Source organism: Rhincodon typus, chromosome 17 (assembly GCF_021869965.1).
Source record: "Rhincodon typus isolate 14 chromosome 17, sRhiTyp1.1, whole genome shotgun sequence".
NCBI classification, from domain to species: domain Eukaryota; kingdom Metazoa; phylum Chordata; class Chondrichthyes; order Orectolobiformes; family Rhincodontidae; genus Rhincodon; species Rhincodon typus.
In genome coordinates, this window is record NC_063348.1 from 4,611,772 (window position 1) to 4,629,354 (window position 17,583).

Consider the following 17,583-nt stretch of genomic DNA (forward strand, 5'->3'; position numbering starts at 1 on the left):
AAAGTGGTATCAATTAAGCAGTCTGTTTTGGTCTAGATGGTGTCAGGTTCTTAAGTGTTGGTGGAACTGCATCCAATCAGGCTTGTGCCTTGTAGCTGATAGACAGGCACTGGGGACTGAGGAGATGTTTTATTCACTGCAGGATTCCTAGGTTCTGACTGCTCTTGTAGCTACTGTACATACATGGCTATTCCAGTTCAGTTTCTGGTCAATGGTAATTCCTAGGATGTTGATGGTGGGGTATCCAGTGGTGGTAACGCCTTTGAATATCAAGGGGCAATTGTTTATTTCTTTATTGGTGATGGCCATTGCCTGGCTTTGGATGGCACGAATGTTACATGCCACTTGTTGATCCAAGCCTGGATATTGTCCAGATATTGTTGCATTTGGACACTTCAGTGTCTGAAGAAACTCATGGTGCTGAACATTGTGGAATCCTTGGCAGCCATTCCCCATTTCTGACCTTATGGTGGAGGGACGGTCATTGCTAGAGGAGCTGAAGATAGTTTAGCCTAGGACACAATCCTGAGGAACACCTGCAGGGATGTCTTGGAGCTGAGATAACTGATCTCCAACAACCACAACCATCTTCCTATGTGTCAGGTATGACTCCAACTTTGTGACAGGTTACTCCAAACTGAAATTAGCTGTGATTCTTGGAACTGATTCATAACTAAGTTAGTAACATATTCTGAGCTTTCCTGTATAGTATTAGTGATAATTACTATTGTGTCTTTGTCATAACTTCTCAGCATGTGCAATAGCTAGTTACAGAAGATATTCTGCATTCTGGCTATAGCTGGGAATAGAAGTGGCTGTAGAAGAGTGTTTGTATGAGAATTTTCCCCTGATTCCCATTGATTGCAGTTTGTCAGGGCTCCTTGATGCCACACATTCAAGATGGCGGCAGCCAATGGGCTCCTCCATTGTGTCCGTCTTTTTTCTTTCCCTTTTTTTTTTGTTCTTCCTCGCTGTCTTTCGTTTTAAGATTCCCTTGGAGCAGCGATGCGGAGCGGGGACAGCCAGTGGGCTGGAGGGACAGTTTTTGGACTGGGGACCAGTGTGGGTGGTTAGCGGCTTGTGAGCCTGGTCAGGCCATGTGTGGGAGCCCCCTACGCTGATCTACTGCAGACCCTTAATAGAAAGACTGTAGTGTTTATCTTTTTCACTTTCTTTTCCTTAATTTCTCCAATTTGTATCTAAGATTTGTACCTAGGTACCTTGCACCCAAGATGGCTCCATTTGGGGTGACATTATAAACTTTTCACTGTATTCCTGTACTGCTGTACTTGAGTACACATGACGATAAAGCAAATTCTAATTCCAATTTCTAAGATTGAATGTGGCCTTCATGTCAAGGGCTGTCCCTGTCACCTCACCGCGGGAATTCAGCTTAAATCCATGCTTGAACCAAGACTGTAATGTGGTCAGGAGCTGAGTGGACCTGGCAGAATCCAAACTGATGGTCCATTATTGGTGAGCAAGTGCTGCTTGTTAGCTCTGTGGAAGACTCCGTGTCTCATTTTACTGACAGTCAAGAGTAGACTGATGGCGTGGTAATTGGCCATGTTGGATTTGTCCTGCTTTTTGTGTACAGGACATACCTGGGCAATTTTCCACATTGTCAGGTTGATGCCAGTGTTGTAGCTGTGTTGTGTCATCAGGTTGCAGTTCTTTTTTTTTTTCCTTATTCATTCACAGGATGAGGGCATCACTTTCAGACAGAATTTATTGCCCATCCCTAATTGCCCAGAGGGCAGTTGAGAATCAACCACATTACTGTGGGTCTGGAGTCACATGTAGGCCAGACCAGGTATGGATGGCAGTTTCCTTCCCTAAAGGACATTAGTTTTCCATATCGGTTTTTCCAACAATTGGTAATGGTTATCACTAGATTCTTGATTCCAGATTTTTTTTTTTATTATTGAATTCAAATTGTACCATCTGCCATGACAGGATTTGAACTGAGAATGTTCTAGGGCACTGAAAAAGAGAAAAGCACTATTGTCGGTTTCCAGTGAGGGAAGGAGGAGAAAACAGGAGAGTATGCTTATGCTATTTGTAGCATATGAATCAGAAAAGATGATGAGATGAAAGGTGAGAGAGATGCAATGAAGGTGACGATATATTTTGACCTAATCCAACTCAATGGCTTCAGCCATGTTGTTGGCCATAGCTCCAGTCACTCCAATGGTGAGTGCTTGTAGCTATCTCTCTGTACCAGTGATTAGCTGTTCCAGTGATTAGCTGTTCCAGTTCATTGGTTATACGTTACCTTCTCCTGCAAAGAGGTGGGTGTTTGTCAGTGAGCATGGAGCAATGCATTTGGATGTGCTCTTGTCGTTGAACAGTTGACAATATGTGAGAGAGTGTGAGATGTGGATAAGAGGGTAAGCTGAGACTAAGAATATGAAGAATGAGTTGTGCTTAATGGAGAGCATTAAGGGAGTGAAAGTCAGGTGCAGTCTGGAGCAGTGTGTGAGGCTGCTGGTCGATTTTCTACTGGTATGGCATCCCCTGATGTTAACTACGTTCTCATTAAACCTCTTCTTGGATTGCATTCTTGGGGCTACCCTTTATCCATTGATGAAGGTGGCTGTCTGCTTCCATTGGCTTTTTAGTGTCTGGTCTGTCTTCTAGTTCACTTTGAATAGAGGAGCTTGCTTCTCCTGCAAAAAGGCTTTCAGTGCTGTGTCCGAGAATCATGAAACATGTGGTTGCCCTTTTCAATGCTATTTGCCCTCCTCGTCCAGCACTCTACTGCAGGCACTTCCAGTCCCAGCTACAGCCAGAATGCAGAATAACTTCTGAACCTAGCCATTGCAGATGCTGAGAAGTTACGATAAAGACACAATACAAATTATCTCTAATATTATACAGGAAACAAGAGGTGCAGAAAGCTTAGAATATGTTTTTAAACTTGCAATCCGTTCCATGAATCACAGTCAATGTCAGTTCTGAGTTGCCTGTCACAAAGTATCTGGCCCATATCAGCATCTGATTGATTGTAACTGAGGATGCAATGGATGTTCTTTCAATTTTTGATGCTTCCTCCTTCATTGGTGTATTTGACTAGTAAAACAGGTCCTTCGGTGACCTACGCTGATTAGCTTTTGTTAGGTGAGGTAGCCAATGGTTCCTGGAAACTGGGGTTTCTTTGGAGTCCAAAAACCTCGTGGGTGGCAGTTGAAGTCAGGAACAAAGTTAACACTCTGTGGCACTCAAAGTGCTGGAAATATTTGGCAGACCTGGGAGCATCTATGGAATGAGAATTCAAGATATTGCTTGGAGTCGAGCGTGTTTTCAGAAGAGACGCCCTGCGAAACCCAGTAATCTAATAACTGAGTGAATTAGGTCATGGTTCTTCTGGGTGTACCAGGGCTGACTGATAAATTATTAACAAAGAAAAATCTCGATTCACCTGACATTGACCGGTGCCTTCACATTTGTCAGATAATCATGCAAGTTAATAACCAAACAATAAGATATTTTGAGCTGAACACACAGGAGAAAACTTGTCATTGGTTTTAGCTGGTTAATCATCAGCCTGTCTGTACTTGGAGAGGAGTGTGCCTTTATGGGGATAGGGGGAAGATTATGTCAGTGCTCGGTGTAAGGCAGACAATTTCTTCTGCTGTTCAATCCCTCGTAACGTTTTTAAGAGCCTGTTAAATATAGGGACTGATATTTGTCCCAGGTAGTCACAAACTATATAGTTCTGTTTAACTCAACAGAGCTTGGTTTGCATCAAGTCCAGATATAACTATGTTCAATCCTCTAAAGCAGGATGATCTTTATAAAAGAAGACAGAAAATAGTGGAAATTTGTCCCAGGTCTTTGAATAACTACAAGATAACCAATAGGATAACTGTTTGAATAGAACGGTTATCAAAAGGTATTTTATCTCTATCTGCCAGTTTTTGCTTATGTATTTATAAGGGTGGTGCTCAGATAGTTTCTAGACAAAATGAAGTCCACTTGTTACAGCAGTTTAACTAATGATCTGGAGGAAAATTCAGATCATTTATGTGTGTAGAATAGTAGCCTGTGACCCAATCATAGATGTTAATCTTTTAAGGACGATGTTGTGTCTTTGTCTATTTTTATTAAGGCTTGCTGAACATTTTGATTCACTGACTTCAGTGGGGGGTCTTTGACAAATTTACTAGCCCCCCCAATGGAAAGAGTCGCCAATATTTATAGGTTAGTGGTTGGCTGCATCTTTTTATAAATCTCATTAACCACATGTGATTAATTAGGGTGAAAAGGGGAAGTATAGGGTGCAACTCTTGTGTTGCTATCATGCAAGTGTGAAACTAAAATATCCTAACTACAGCTTGGTTTGTTAATGCAGAAATATCTTAAAAATAGAATGGGTGGATCCCACTATCCTGAGCCTTTTACTGTTGGTATATTTCAAATTTGTTCCTGTCGCTGAAAGATGTTTTTTGTTTGCTTTCAGTTTCCTCCTATTCTTTCTGGAAGGTATTGAATTGCTGGTGTGCAGTTCCACAGGTACTGCCAGCTTACTAGTGCCTTATCAATGTCATTATGTTTTACCCTTGACGTGTGGACCTTTTTTCGGGAGTAGGCTCAGCTATGCTTTCTGCACCCAGTCCCCTTATCCCTGCTCTTGGAAGAGCTGCCAACATTCCCAACCAACATATATGAGCAGACCACTGATATGTCAAGACTGATCTCTAAAAAAAGTCTGTGTGCCTTAAGAAAATGAGGGGAAAGAAAAATTGCAGGAAAAACCCAGTCGTTGCTGAGTGGCATGGGGCACCAGGCTATTTATATTTCCTTCACCTCTACAGCAAAATTGCAGACATGCATTGATTTGTTCTTAATGTCAGGCTCAGTCTTGAACTATTCAAGGCGTTTGTTTACCATTTCATTTTGTAAGGACTTAAAACAAAGCCAATGGTCATCTACCTAGTGATTGCTTCAGGGCTTTGTTGGAAATCAAGATTCAAGAACTAGAAGGCATTGGCATATTAACAATTGCAAACATTTAGCAGTAAATCGAAGGCAAAGAACGATTTCCATCCTAACAAATTGCGAATCCTGACAGTGCTACTCTCGTCTGCTGAACTTTTTTTTTCCTTTGTAAGCTCCAAATGCATTCTTCTTCATAGATGTTTCTGCTTACCAGCATATTCTCTTTGTTAAACTGGGAGTTTGAAAAGAGCGAATATTCAAGAATTCCTTGCCTTTTTGTGATTATTTGATGTACATTTACAGCCTCAGCTGGAAAAATATAGTTCCAAATGTAAATGGGAGATTTCTTCCAATGCAGACACAGATTAGTTCCAAACAGTTAGACATGTATCCATCATGAAACGTCCTCCTTGTACACAATTATGCATGGCCAGTTTGTTTACGTCGTTGCGCATTAACTTCAGATGTAGATTTGGAAATGTGTCAAGAACCACCCCCCAACCCTTGGGAGATGCAAATTGTGCCTTGATGAAATTTGGAGAGGTACCAGAACAAAGGGACAAAAAGTGTTGCAGCCTTGAGACCAAGCTGTGGAATGATAAAGATATAACTGTAACAGTATTGCTGCTTAAGTTTGGTCAGGGCAAGGAACTTGATACTTCTGTTTATAATGCCTTTTAGGAGAGTTAATGAAATTGGTGTGATGGAAGCAGTGTTAGTGAATGACTGACTTTTTAACATGGCCCTAGATCGCAGTTAATGAGATCCAAGGGGTTCTGTTAAGATAGACTCCAAGTGGTCAAAGTTAAGCAGAAGTTCAAAAATTATATATTCTTTGGCTTGCACAGACTAAAATTGAAAGTAAATTACAACCCAGGCAAAGGTCACTTGATTATGGCAAACCAACTGTTATGGTATATATGAAGACATTTCTTCAAACATCCCCATTTTTTAGAAAAACAACAAAAATAATTTTCATGTACTCTGATTTACAGTTACAAATTAACTAATATGCACAGTTGAAAAAAGGAAACTGTGAGTTAATTCTAGTTTGTCCCTTCTTCATCAGTCTCTATGCGTATATTTCATCCACAATCCTCAAAGTGTGTGTCTTTTTAATAATGTGTGTTTTTGTTGATTTATCTGGTGGCTCCTCATTCTTAGAGAGCCTTCCTGCTCCTATGATATTGCTTGGCCTGCTGTGTTCATCCAGCTCCGCACCTTGTTGTCTTAGAGAGTGACATTGTTTCCCTGAGGAGTGCTGTGAGTGCTTGATCAGAGCAAGATGTCTGTCCTTCAGATTTAATATCTTTCCTGGGTTGGTGATTTTAAGACCATATTGAGGTACTGTTGCTAGTTTGTAATTCAAGTGAGTGCTGTTTTGTGTCAGTGTTTGTCTGCCATTGTACAGGCTTAGCAGTGAGCTTGTGTAGATGCTCACTCTTTGAAATTGAATTATGCATAAGCTTTGCTCAATAATTCACAACCACAACAAATTGCACTGCTTCCAGCTTAGTTGGTCACTGTATCTCTGCTATAGCTCTCAACTTTTCATATCCAGGCAAAATCCTTTCACTGTTAGTACATGAGTTATGTACTTGATCTTGGATATCTTTAATTGCATCTTTTCTTCATTGTCAGTTGTTTTCTTTTGTTTGCCTCTTCTGGCTTCACTTGCTTATCCTTAGCTGCCAGCTCCTCAAAGAATGATTTCATAGTCATCTTTCCTTCCACATCTTTCTAGTCTTCCTGGGTCTGCAGGGCCTCCATCTTGACTTTCAGGTTGTACTTGAAGGCATCAGGAATGCTCCTTGGCAGATTCTAAGTTGGTCTCACACTGTCATCAACTTTGAGATGATGCTCACAAGGAATTCGGTCATGATAAAAACATCTATGTATTGCTCTTGTATCTGTTCAGCAGTCAACGACTTGCTAACTTGTAAAATATTGGCAATTGCTTCTGCTATATGCAGAGTTACTAGTTACTAGTCAGTGCTGTGGACTTACCATCTAAGATGAGTGAATTTGTTTAACATCTACTAACCAGAACTCCAAATTTTCATTCTTCCGACTGCATTGGGTTCTAAACCTTCATTTCTTCCTTTCAGCATGAGTATTGCCCTGTTTTGTTGCTTCAAGCTTCAAGGGCTTCATTTTATGGGTAGCTGTCTTGAGCCACTTTGCAAAAGGTGACAAAGCTTATAATCTTGCACAAAGCACAAGTGTCTGTCTTACGCTTCATGTGCACCTGATACTTCTCCAGCCATTCTAACAACGGCTTGTTTGTTTATCATATTTAGATCTGATGTGAACAAATCTGTCATGTGGTGTAGCATGATTTGTCAGAATCATTGGCTGATGTCTCTGTGCAGACCATCTTTATAAGTTTACTTTGCTTCTTTCTGGCTAAATAGCTGAGTGCAAGGTGATTTCAGCTTCTTGGAGTTAGAGCGCTGCTTTCCTCATACTGGATATACTTCCTTATTTTTGAGAGACATCTTCCACAATATCCACATCCTGCCATGTGGCCTTAATCTTTCTGCTGGCCCTTCTGTGACCATGTCTTTTTTCCCAATATGTAACTCTTGTTCAGCTTGGAACGTCTCTTGGCACAATACAGACTTTCCACCTTTCTCCCATAAATATGCAGTAGCTGATTTTGGAGGGTGGGCATCAGATTTTGAAGCAAGGGGACCAGTTCTGGGAAATTTGAGCTGTCTACACCCAAATAAGACTGGGATAAGAATGTTTGCCGGGTGGTTCCCTAATACTGCAGGGGAAGGTTGAAATTAGATTGACAGGAGGATAGTGACCCAAGGGCAAAATTCAGGGCAGAGAATAGGAAACAGAAACTTGATGAGTGGCTGTAAAACAATTGAGAAAGCAAATTGTATGCCACAGAAATTGACAATAAGGGATACATGTGTACTCAATGAGTATTGTGAATAAAGCCAATGAACTGAGGACACAGATTCTGAGCAGCATGATGTCATTGCTAGAATGGAAATTTGGCTTGAAGAGGGGCACAAATGGCAGCTCCACATCCATGGGAACAGAGTTTTTAAGCAGGATAGAGAAAGGTAATTTAAAAATGGGTTGAGTTTGGTATTATTGGTTAAAGGATAGGTTGTCCCTGTGAAGGGTGGGGATGATGCACTAAATGAAGTATCAAATGAGGTTAGATGGGTTGATCTTCAGAACAAAACAGGCAGCACATTGCTGGGCATGCAGTATGGACCCCCAAATAGTGGGAGAGAGGTATTGGAGTGAATATGTCAGCAATTTTCTAAGTCCAAAAGCAGTCGGGCAATAATGGTCAGAGTCTTCACACACCCAAATATCAACTGGTATGTAAACTGTGTCAAGGATGCAAAATTCTTAAACTTCATTTGAGAGAATATTTTTAAGCCAGCATATACCCTGAATAGGAGGTTGCAATTCTAGATTTAGTCCTTGGAAGCGCAAATGAGCAAGATGATGAAGGAGCAGCAAGTGTCCATTTTGGAGACAGTGATGATTATACCGTTAGATTTAGCATCACAATGGAACAGTACAATGGTAGAAAGGAGCAAATGTTCTAAATATTCAGAAAGCATACTCTGCAAAGCTGAGAGCTGATCTGGTGAAAGTTGACTGGTTAAAGACACTGGGAAATCAATGGGAGATGTTCAAAAGTGAGATTCTGCAAGCACAGTGAGACATCTCCTGATTAAATAAAAAGGGTGCTACTGCTTTACATGGTAAGACAAGACAAAACAAAAGGGCTTAAGAAAATCACAAAAAAAAGTAATAATTTTGGAAGAGTAATGAAAGTGAAATGAAAATGAAAATAGAGGATACCAGAAAATATTGACTATTAAAATTAAGGAAATCCAAAATGTTTCAAAAGTATCTTAGGAGTAGAGTAATGCAAAGGAAACGGTTAGGCCTATGAGAGATGTAGACGGTAACTTGCATGTGGATATGAAAAATGTAGATAGAGTTCTTTTGTCTCAGTCTTTACAAAGGAAAAGGTTAGTGCAGACTTTCTAGTTAAAGAGAAGAACATGCATTATTAGAGGAATAAGCGTAATGAGAAGGAAAGTACTGGAGGGACTGACCTTCCAGAAGGTGGTTAAACTACCAGGTTACGATGACTTGCATCTTGTGCCTGGGAGAAAGTAATGGATGCTCTGAGGATTTTTTTTTTTAAAACCTCACCAGATACAAGTGAGGCACCAGAGGAATGGAGGTTTGCAAATGTTGTACCATTGTTCAAAAGTGTTGTGTGGTGTAGACCAAATAATTACAGATGGTCAGCCTGGAGCAAGTTTTTGGAACCTGTATGGTGAGAGAGCGTTAACTGTTATTCCGAGGGAGCTGGATTAATCAAGGTTAATAATCAGCATTGTTTTGTTAGGGGAAGGTCATGCCCTACTAACTTTGTGTTTAGGAAGTAGCAAGGAGCCTTGATGAGAATAGTGTAGTGGCTGTTGTCTACCTGCATTTCAGTAAAATATTTGACAAGGTCCCACATGGCAGATTGTTTGAAAAAATTAAAACTCATGGGATGCAGCAGAATTTGGATCCAAAATTGGCTCAGTGACAGGGAACAAAGGGTTATGGTTTAAGGTTATTCTTTGTGAATAATGTAACCTGCAATGTAACCTGTATGCCTCTAAGTCTTTTTGATCTGTACATCCTTTGCTTGCTGTGATCTGCCTGCACCCTCGTAAACAAAGCTTTTCACTGTATTTCAGTACACGTGACAATAAAATCAATCCATCAATCAGCTTAGTTTTGCGTCCATTTTCGGTCAGCACGTTACAAGAAGGAAATAATTGCATTTAAAAGAGTACAAGGGCCCCCGATTTACGAATGCTTGTACTTATGAACATGACCTCATACAGGGTGTCACTTTAAAGACCCAATATACAAACATTTCTTGTACTTACAAGCAGCTTCTTTATATTGTCCTGCGTTGTGTTCTGACGTGTGTACAAATTGACTTGCAAACAGAATCCAGAATGAAAGCCATTTGCAACCTGGGCACTGCCAGCTCAGAGGAGACTTTCAACAGTATTGCCAGGCTTGAAACTCGTAGGTTTAAGGAAAGAGTGGTTAGACTGGGGTCATTTTCTTTAGAACAGAAGTGGCTGAAGCGTGACTTAACAGAGGAGTACAAATTATGAAGGGCTTGGATAGAGTAGGCAAGACCTGTTTCCCCTAAGTAGAGAGGTCAGTTAACAGGAGGTAGAGATGTAAGGTGATTGCTACAAGAATTGGAGGGGACATGAGAACATTTTTACCCAAAAGGCAGTGGGATGTGGAATCAATAGAGTACAAAATAAATACATGTAAAAGATGAAAAGTGATTGATGGTTGTAGATGGAGAAATTAATACAAAACTGATACTGAAGGTGAATGAGTTTCTGGGTCTTGATGGCACATTCTGTCTTCAAGTTCAGGGTATTATTCAGGATAGTGTTTTGGGTGAACTTCAGCTTTAAATACTGAGTGTCACAAGTGGTGGAGGGAATTTACTGAGTTTTACGGCACAAACATCAACATTCACAGAGCTTTATGGCTTCCTCCGTGTTGTTTGTAAGACTTGCTGCATTACCGCTGCCTATACACTATAACTGAAATCATCCTCTAACCACTACACGTTAATACTGAATGATATAGTGGGTGCTGGCAATAATAATGATGCCCCACAGCTGTAAGTGAATTTTTTAAAAAATCCCATGTTGAGCAAGGTAATTGATGTTTGTTTGGGAATGAATTTAACTCAATTTTAGAGACCCCTGATTGAGAATAAGCATTCCCTGGTAAAGTACAACAAAACAAGATGCAGTGCCAACTTTCTCCTTACTCTGCCAAGTAACTTAGAACAGAATACTTGCTTCTCCGATCCAATCTGAATGAGATAGCTTTAGGTGTAAAATTGGACTGAAGTTTTCTCTCGTGACCAATAGAACCAGCAAACAGAAACTTGGTTCATGTTAGTCAAGGATGGATTTGAACCTGTCATTTGAAGTAAAGGGATACACAATGAATATTAAACTGAGCAAATCCTCTGGGCATTGATGTCAGACCTTGATGATGGTTAGTGTTGTCTTAATGCAGTGAAAGAAAGACTCACTTATAATTATTTGACAGCTTTCATGACCTTGGGGTATCCCAAAGCACATTGCAGCCAATAGAGTACTTTGGTACTGTAGACACTGTTGTGCTGTTGGAAATGGAGCAGCTAATTCACAGACAGACAAGTTTCATTGCAAGGTGACAATGACCCAATCTGTTTTTTTTTTCTTCTTCTTTTAAGAAGATATGGGTATTGCTGGTAGTGTGGTGCAAGTGGGTGAAATGAGATAAAAGGGGATAGAAATATGTGGAAAGTTAAGGTTGAAATAAAGTCAAGAGGGAATTATAATGTCGAAAAGATAAGTTGAGCCAATGATTTGATGTGATACTGAGAGAGAGAGGGAATGTAAAATCTAAACAATCTCATTGGGAGACACAAATCCACAGCAGCTTGCAGTCCACCCAGTTCAATCTAGTGTGAACTAAAACACTAAGGAATCACTGTAGCAGCCTCCAGCCACTCTCGGCTGAGCCTAACCTGTCCTATGATCGGCTCTTTCTTCCAGCTCCACAGTCTGAGTGGTCATCACCTCCATTAACTGCAGCACGGATCATGCAGTCTGTGGGATATTTCTTTCGAGTGGCCCCAAGCGACACAGAGTTGGACTTTCCTGAGGGGAAAATGACAGTAGGTTCTCGATGTTGAGAAGGTCAGGTACGGGTACCTGAGCATGAGCTCTGATTGGCTAAAAATCGGTCCCAGCCATCTGGAGGGTCAGGTACCTGAGGAAGGGCTCACTGATTGGCTCACTGTGAGCCAGTTTGCCTGGGAGTGGTTTAACATCTCATCTGGAAGGTTGATATGAAATAGAGGTGTACAAACTGGACATCCTTGAGGGTTTATTCACCATAAAAAGAAGTCTAAGAACTTCATTAGGACTTCAGTTGATCAAGGCAATGAGATCATTTGTGTTGAGGTCACTGATGTTAGCTTCTGAAACTTGAGTGCACGATTACTTTGTGTGTCTCTGTTAGTTTGTGCTTGTTCATGTGGGTGTGTGTATGTGTCTATGATTAGTACTGGAGTGACAACCTAATGCACAGATTTGGGCGAGAACATGGGAGGCATGGTTAGTAAGTTTCTGCATGTCGCCAAAATTGGAGGTGTAATGGACAGCGAAGAAGGATATCTAAGAGTAGGGGATCCTGATCAACTGGGCCAATGGGCCAAGACATGGCAGATGGAGTTTAATGCAGACAAATGCGAGGTATTGCATTTTGGTAAGGCAAACCACGGCAGGACTTGCAGAATTAATGGTAGAATCCTGGGGAGTGTTGTTGAACAGAGAGACCAAGGGGTGCAAGTACATAGTTCCTTGAAAGTGGCATCACAGGTATACAGGGTGGTGAAGGTGGTGTTTGGCATGCTTGCCTCCATTAGTCAGAATATTGAGGACGTCATGTTATTGCTGTACAAGACATTGGTAAGGCCACATTTGGAGTAGTGTGTACAAATCTGTTTGCCCTGCTATAGGAAGGATATCATTAAACAAGAAAGGTGCAAAAAAGATTTACAAGGATATTACTGGGACTGGAGAATTTGAGTGATACAGAGAGACTGGATAGGCTGGAACTTTTTCTCCCTGAAGCATCGAAGATTGAGGGCTGACCTTAGAGGTTTATAAAATCATGAAGAGTGTAGATAAAGGGAATAGCCAAGGTCTTTGTCCTAGGGTGGGGGGCAGGGGTTGTAGTCCAAAACAAGAGGGCATAGGTTTAAAGTGAGAGGGCAAAGATTTAAAAGGGACCTAAGGGGCAACTTTTTTCACGCAAAGGATGGTGCGTGTATGGAATGAGCTGCCAGGGGAAGTGCTGGAGGCTGGTACAATTACAACATTTAAAAGACATTTGGCTGGATACATGTATAGGAAAGGTTTAGAGGGGTATGAACCAAATGCTGGCAAATGTGACTAGTTCAGTTTAAGAAACCTGGTCAGCATGGATGAGTTGGTCTGAAGGGTCTGTCTCCGTTCTCTATGACTCTATAACTTTACTGAGTCCTAACGACAACATCCCCACCCTCAAGCTGTTTTAATCTGCTGCCCTCCTTACTGTTCAACTGGTTTTTGAACTTCATTTTTTTAAAATTTTAGTTCCTGGTCAGAAATTCCCTCGCTTGAGCTGTGTGCGTTTTGTCAGCTGTCTGTCGATCCTGTAGCAATTCACCCTTCGTTGAAACCGTGCTCATTGTTTTAGGTTCGGCCATAAGATTAAATAATTAAGCCCCTCCCCAGTCACCCTTCAGGCCCTGCTCCGAGGAGGATCTCAGCACTTGGATGAAATGCTCAGGGTGGGGGGGGTGCTGATTTGAAACAACTGGGTGTACCCCAAGAAGACCTTACTAATTCAGTAGAGGGATGAATGATACTGGGTGTGGGAGCACAGGTGGGAGAATTTTGAGTGCTTTGTACAATGTTTCGTGCCTGTTGCTGTTACATTTTGCATGTATCCCACACCACTCCAAAGAGAGTGCTGGCTCTGTTGCATCCAGCCGTTTGCTTTTGCAGTGGAGTTGTGCTGTTTTGGAAATTGTGCATTTGCGTTTGTTTTAAAAGAATAGCTTTTTTAAAAGTGGTGAGAGTCAGGGCTTCTTGGCATCTGTGGTGAAATCCAGCAACCGGTTAGTGGATGAGTGAGTGTCTGGAATGTTGGGGTTTGGTGAGTTTCAAAGTCCAGTATTTGGAAGCACTTTGTGGAGATACTTGATCTTATCAGCAGACAGCTCTCTTTACAATTTCCTCCCAAACTTCCTGATTTATTTTCAGTAAATGCTGCTGAAACATCCAGATGTCCAAAAAGCGAAATGTATTCTGAAAAGCAAGCAAACATGGAGCATTTCCAAACAGATTTCTCTTTTGTTTGGGATGCCTTTTTTTGTTGACACCCCTATTCCTTTAGAAATTCTTCAGAAAATAAGGGCTTGTTTTAAATGTATTGTTCATCAGTTGTTCCAATCTTTCCTGAGCAAGGAGATTCCCTGAAAGACAGAACATCTCATCACAGACCTCGAATGGCAGTGAAATGCCAGCCTGAGTGTCTCTCATTTCGTCCACTATTACAACTGAATCTTTGCCACACATATTACACTGACCCTGGGGACTGGGTGGTGCAGTAGTTCAACACTGTTCCTTTCCCCTCTGGACACTCTGAATCCCTCTCGTCTGTAAAGAGTTCCAATATAATTCTTTTAGATAGTCTTGATTTAACCCCCAGTGTCATTTGGTGGTCAGAACCTATGAATATTCAGATTCTCGTTGCCATTTTAATTCTACCAATAAGCCAGCTCTGCCGTAATGTTCATGCTGGTGTAGGGGACTTTTGCTGTTCAGGCTGTGATTTAAAGCCATATTATATGATATGTAGGATTTTAGTTTCTGGACTAGAATGAAGTAGTGTAAATGAGGTTTATTTTGTTTTTAACCCTTGCTATACTTGATAGAAGAAGGTATATACTGTCTCAGGCAGGGAATGCTAATCTGTATCAAACTCTGCGCCTGAATGGAGAGTATATAGTCATCACACTTGAGTTGAAGACTTTAAATTCCATGGCATTGACATCCCTCACCTCAGTGACTGAGCTTAACAAAACACAGTGCACCAAAACAAAAATAAGTTTGACTAATACGGTTACGATTGTGGCCTGGGATTATAGTAATTTTTTTGGGTAATTTATAAAGTCTTGTTGCTGTCCAGAGTTCAGTATTTTTCCCTGGAGTGTCGGAGGCTGAGGGGTGAACTTAGAGGTTTATAAAATCATGAAGGGCATTGATAGGGTGAAGATCCAAGATCTTTTCCCCAGGGTAGGGGAGCCCAAAACCAGAGGGCATAGGTTTAAGGTGAGAGAGGAAAGATTTAAAAGGGACCTGAGGGACAACATTTTCACGCAGAGGATGATGCATATGTGGAATGAGCTGCCAGAGGAAGTGGTGGAGGCTGGTACAATGACAATATTTAAAAGGAATCTGGATGGGTACATGAATAGGAAGGTTTTAGAGGGATATGGGCCAAATGCTGGCAAATGGGACGAGGTCAGATTGGGATATCTGGTCGGCACGGATGATTTGGACTGAAGGGTCTGTTTCTGTGCTGTATGAGTCTGTTTCAGCAGGTTATGGTTTTAACAGTAAGTGCCATCATTTGTTTCAATTTTGCTTTTGCTCCTCTGCCATTCCTGGCTGAGACAGTGGATCCTAAGCATCCTGCTCCCAGGTTGAGACAGTGACATTCTGTAAACACTATCTATATTTGAGATAGGCCGGTCACAACCCCTCGCTTGTCCTTTTCCTCTTATTTTTGCTATGAGAATATGTTTGGCTTTTCCTTGAAGGAGATTGACAAGTGAATGTCTGTACACGCTGATACAGTACTACATTGCACCGCATAGATGTGGAATAAAATCTATTTCTGTCTTAAATTTGGGCCCAGTTAACTCTGTCGTATTTATTTATTTATTCTTTCATGGGAACTGGGCGTCACTGACAGGGCCAGCATTTTTTTGCCTGTTCCTAATTGCCCTTAAACTGGGTGACTTGCTAGGCCTTTATCAGAGAGAAGGCTGTCCTGGTATCATGAGTAGGTCAGACCAAGTAAGGACGACAATCGATGGTAATTTAATGGTCCCATTACTGAAATGAGCTTTGTAATTCAATTCATCAGTTCAATGTTAAATTCCATGGTGGGATTTGAACTTAGGTCCCAGAGCATAACTCTTGGTCTTCGGATTAAAAGTTCAGTGACATGACCCCTGTGCTGTATGGCTAGTGTGTGGAACTGGATGGAAAGAGAAAATCTGTGAAAAGGATAATGTTGCGAGGGAATATAACCAGCACAGGTGGTTGAACTAAATGAGTCAATGTGACACAGAGAGAGAGCGCGAATGATCCTGTCTTCACTAAATTCCTTTGCTGAGTTGGAATGCTCCCTTCCCCTGCCTGTTACTCAAGGGACACAAAACCACAGCGTTCCACACTCCGAATTTAATTAAACATTAAGTAAATGAATGAATCACTGGAGTGGCATCCAGCCAGTCCCAGCTAAGTCTAACCTGGCTCATAATCAGCCCTTTCCTCCAGCCTTCCAAACCTAGTGATCATCAGCACTGGTAACTGGAGAACAGGTCATGTGGTTTGTACATCATGCAGATACTTCCAACTATTTGGCCTCTGGCAACACCCAATCAGGCTTTTTCGAAGATAACCCGGCAGCGGGTTCTTGACGTCGAGGGAGTCAGGTATGGGTACCTGAGCGTAAGCTGTGATTGGCTAGCTATCAGGTGCGGCCTCCAGTTCTGGAGGGTCAGATGCCTTGGCACAGGTTGCAGTTGGCTGGCAGCAGTTCTAGCGCCATTGCCAGGAGCTGGCGTGCTCCCTGGGGTTGGTGGCTTGGCCGCCAGGCAATTGAGGCCGATTCCACAGGACTCCTGGCCATCGCAGGTGGGTTGGAAGCTCCGTTCTTCTTCCCTCCCTGAAGTGTGGAAGGCGATGGCAGATCATTTCTGACAAGTTTACCGGAGAGAAACGGTTCAGGATGTATCATTAGCAGAAAATGAGCCAAGACCTTGCTTCTAGGCAGAGCCGTCATAGAATGCAGCCTTAGATAGTCTGAATTATATTTGCCACAATGTTGCAGTGGGGTCATTTGAAGTCTGTTTTAGGAAAATATATGGACTGCCCTACATGTTGCGAGTGATGTGCCATGGGACTCCAACTATTAACTTCACGAGCTCTTGCTTCCTGGTTAAGGTCTGCCTGAGCTTGGGTCTTGCAGGCTTTGCTCGAAGCTGTTTGTGTTTGCGTTGCGTACTTTCTGTTCTGTGTGCCCAACAGTTCTGTTTAGCACACCATGTCCAGTACAAGCTGTTAATTGACAAGGGGCACCAAGTCACTGTTTAATATTTAGATAGAAACATCCAGCTAATCTCAGCATCTTTACTGAGCCAAACATTGAAAAACTGTTATAGTCAAAAGCGTGTGGAAACTAAACTGTACTTTTATTTGAATAAATTGTTTCTGCATCCCTGGCTTCCTCCAGAAGCTCTGAGACCAGATTGTGATGATTTGTTTGAAGTGTGATAACAGGAGGGAGCTGATAATAAAAGGTTTTTTGAAAACGCTATCCGTCGGATGTTAGCTAGAGATTCACCTGAATTGTGAAACTATTGATTTACCAGATACCAGATTTTCTTTTGCTGGAATTAAACACTTTTTTTTAATTAGCTCAAGATATATATGTTTTTCTAAATTGAACTTTGGATAACATTCATGGAACAAGCAAAATGATGGAGTGTGACCAGACTCTGTACAGCATGAAGAGTAGTCACTGTCAGAATGATGTATTCTGCAAAATATTAAAGTGCTTCGCGAATTTGTTTCATTAAATAGACCCCAACATGTAGTAGTTGATGAATCTTGCAAGTAAAGGCCTGCTTTTCTGCTCTTTATCATGGTACCTCATTCAGTAAGGAACCAGTGCAGATGGAGAGGCTATACAACACTACCTGGGGTCCTGTCTGCAATG